Genomic DNA, 4,282 nt, shown 5'->3' with positions numbered 1-4,282 from the left:
TTTGATACAGCTAAATGAGATGGAAATGCAATTCTTTTGCGAGTTACAATAGAATAAATGAGATAATTGTATGTAATTAATTGTTCATGGTGAAAGCAGCTGAAATTAAATGAACGAAAATGCGAGTCGAATTTACCATCATCAATTTATCTCATGGAGCATTATTTTCGAGACGGAGTTCCAAGCGAATCTCAGCAACTTGTGTTGGTATCCATTTTTGCCAAGATATATGCAAGCATAGGTCACTGGCGAAGTAGCACAAACAAACAAGCCAGAGCGGTTTTCGTATAGTTTATGGACAGACCATGTATGATCTCAGTCAACTTCTATGCTTCAACTGAGGAACGAACTGAAGAACTGAAATTACTTGGACCTACTTACGTCCAAGCTCAATCGTCAGATTATTGAAGTGCACACCTTTCAACACGTAGTCAACCCGCCTTACTTTTAATCTGAGGCGCTCGAGTATGTTTAATAGCCAAGTACACAGGTTAATAACGGCGATCAAAAATGAGTTACTGTCTGTCGAACTTTGGAAGTTCAAGTAAATACGATTTCCCAAGGCTAAAAAAATTCCAAAGGTGACTCGATAGCAACTCATCTTGTGATCGCATAATACTTTCTTGAATTGCGATGCGTGTGGATTCTACATAAATAACAAATAAAAAAAAGATGAAAAGAAAAAAGGTGGCTTAGCGTTCACGTTAGGTAGACCTTCAATTATGTGTATTTACTCGCGAACGATTGATCTTAACCACAAAGGTTGGCGATTTATTTGCGACACGAAATTTTCTAGCAGAGAACGACAAAGCGAGAATTCGACTATTTGTCGTTGCTTAACGATGCAAGACGATGAGGACGACAGACGAAAGCTTCAATGAGGTGACATGGTGCTTTTTAACAGTCATATTCTTGTTGATTGGTTAAATCTAAGCTTATTCATGCGAAACGGCGCTCCAGCTTCTGAGTTGGCGCAAACGTAAAGAAGGAGAGCAAACAAGATGGAAAAGGATTCGATTAATAAATATTCAGTATTATGTAACTAGATTAACCATTAATTTTTGCATTATAGTCATAGGATGGTATACTAAAAGAACGAACGAAAAAATGATTAGTTATTGGTAGCAGGAGTATCATGACCAGAAGTGGCACCAACTTTTAGATGCATTTTCAAAATATCCAGAGTTCTCATTTTTAAAACGACTGTAACTAAGGAGACAGTGTTACGAAGAAGATCAAGCCCCTATTACAAAAACTGGCCATAGCGGTACCAAAGGAATTGAACAACCAGCATTGAGGCAATGCTAAATCGGGAAGAGTCGATCCAATTATATTTTTAATTAACGTCATGTCATTGATTGAGTTTAATCGTGTATATTTGTTTTTCATGAGAGTAATCAAGTAATGTTTCTCGCCTTCAAGAATAAAAGCAGCAATAACTATATTACAATATATACCTTCTCTTTATCAGCCCTAAAATCACGTTGCTTACGGCACATAAAAAGGAAATGAAAGCAAACATAAAAATTCATTCTAACTACCACTAGCTCGAATGTGTGATGCAACTATTCTGACACCAAGTTGATTACAATAACGACTAAAAAAATCGATCACGAGAAAAAATTAAGTGCCAAAAAATGAGCTTCAAAAGAACTAAAAAAGTGTTACAGTAACAAAGGTAGGGGTGGTTTGAACAAAGGTAGTTCAGATGCAAAACCCTCAAGGGAAATATGAATAGTATTTGTTATCACATATTCGGGAGAAAGGTTTCTGTTTGCTATATTGTTATTAAACTAACTTCTATTAAGTGAGTGGTTGGCGTTGACAAAGTAGAAGCATAAATATATAAAATCCGATAAGAAAATATAAAAATGTGCGTGCAATTAATTTTGAGGAAATATTTAAAGAACAATCTGATTAATACAAAAAAATCACATGCGATCGTGGGCCCCGAAAAATGAGTTCTTTACAGTGCATTAAATACGAAAGGAAATCAACAATTAGTTATTCTCACATACGAAAATTTTTGCCTTTTCGTGCTTAATTATCAATTAATCATCGCGCGTTTATAAATAAAACTTTCACGGAATTTCAGCAAAAAGGGTATGTTTCGGAAGCTTTTAGCATTAAATTCGGTTAATACTAATTTCTCTTATTCGCCCAGGTCATAATTTACGATAATAATCTGGCAAGCTTTTAGAGAAAGGTTTGGTATCCGATAAAATGACTTTTACAATTATAAAGTAAGTTTTATCATGAACACGTCGTAAAACCCAAAGAAAACCTCCGTTTTTCCCGATTTCGTTGTATAATCACTATAAAATAAGGCGGCAACATTAATTTTCCTTAATAATAGATAGATTAGTTTGAAAACAATGTGTGGGAATAACATGCGCTAGGTTACAATATTTCAGGATTGAAGTAAGCCCCCACCAAGTGCGTAATCCTTGACGATCCAGGGTCTATAGCAATAAACACCTCGGTGGCGCTCCCCACGCTGTCTTGGGAAATTATAGCAATAGGTTGTGATAAAAGCGCGTGGCATTGTCTTTAAACCAACAGCGTTTTCTTATGAATGCTGAGATTGTAGGACTAGAATTAATATAAAGGCTGCAATTAAAGCCGGAAACCGAAAAGGCAGGAAAATGCAATTTATTCATATGCAATCCGCAATAAAAGATTAGGTTTATTGTTCCATGATAGCCGTTATTGCCTATTTGCATTTAAAGCGAATAAACGACACGTAGGTACGTAAACGTGTTATTTAAATAATTTCGAGGCATCTAGATATATATTCATGCGGCACAGGATAACTTTCATATCCTCCTTGACTGTGCATCTCGTTTAACAGATCATATTACAAATTCATGAATCCCTCCATTAAAATTATACGTTCATGTAAGTATGTAATCAAACTTTTTTAATACAGTCTAAATTTCGAACGTGCGGTTTCCAGGAGGTTAAATATGACAGAGATTTGTATTTAAATATGAGGTGGAAATGGAATACGTATCTAATTAAACGAACTGTCTGGTTTAAATCTATTTAGAGAATATACGGTACGTACAGTTGAGCATAATTCCCTTTGATCAATACACTGTTGCATACACTTACACTGACAAAACTCATCGAAAAGTTTTATGAAGTTAGATTAGTCATTACTGGTGTAATCCTGTGATAGTGATACTAAAAAAATGTATGTAGTAACTCTTTTAACTGAGTAAACAGCGACTAGTCAAGCTAAAATACCTCTAGATACATATTCTCTTGAAAAATTCCTGCGGATAATACTAACCATTGTGTTGGTATGTATGGGAATTAAAACCAGAAAACAACCAGAAAGGGGATTTTTGAAATACCTGCACTGAAAGCCATCCTGACCTCCTAACTTAACACCCGGTCTTAGCTAATCCTTGTGCGATCGTATTAATGAGCTGGATTGTTCCCATTTTGTTTTGAATAACTTTTATTTTGTTAATTTATTTGATATAATATCTTCTGCAGTTTAAGTAGGTAATTACTAAAACAAATGGAATCATGGTAACTCGCACTGTCTAATTCAATAACCACGACAGAAATGGTTAACTTTTTGTATATTGAAAGAAAACAGACACGAAAAATAGTTGGAAACTTAAGCATGCATTCCTTTAGCTATAGTAATCTTTCATTAGATGATTTATGACTGTTTGTATCGACAAATTTAAGTGGAACTTAGCTTAAGCGTAGCTTAAAATCCATGGCAACGATTATTAAGACAATGGTTTCCATGGATTTTAAGCTACGCTTAAGCTAAGCTCCGCTTAAATTTGTAGGTGCAAACGGGCATTAAACCTGAAATTCCTACCTAGCACGGACACAAATAACTAATTCCTAAAGGAGGAATGGCCATCTCTTAAATTTAAATGGCTTATGCCCGTTTGCACCGACAAATTTAAGCGTAGCTTACAATCCATGGCAACCATTGTCTCAATAATCGTTGCTATGGATTGTAAACTATGCTTAAGCTAAGCTCATTTAAACTTGTCGGTGCAAACGGCCATTAATGGGTTGTACTGCAAAAGCAGTTCAATTCCCTTAATATGAATGTTAATAGGAATTTGCTTAGATTCCAAGAAAGTATGAAATAGTCTCTAAAGACTAGTCACAAACTCAGAGATTTCTTTCGATGAAAATACAAAAATATATACAATTTTACATATTTCTCGCCATCCTTATGATCCGGTTTTGAATTTAGTTGGTGTTGTGATCTTTTATTAGCTTGTAAAACCACTTCTGAATTTCA

Source organism: Photinus pyralis, unplaced genomic scaffold, assembly GCF_008802855.1.
Source record: "Photinus pyralis isolate 1611_PpyrPB1 unplaced genomic scaffold, Ppyr1.3 Ppyr1.4_LG3b, whole genome shotgun sequence".
In the NCBI taxonomy this organism is placed as follows: domain Eukaryota; kingdom Metazoa; phylum Arthropoda; class Insecta; order Coleoptera; family Lampyridae; genus Photinus; species Photinus pyralis.
Note: the sequence above shows the minus strand (reverse complement) of the source record.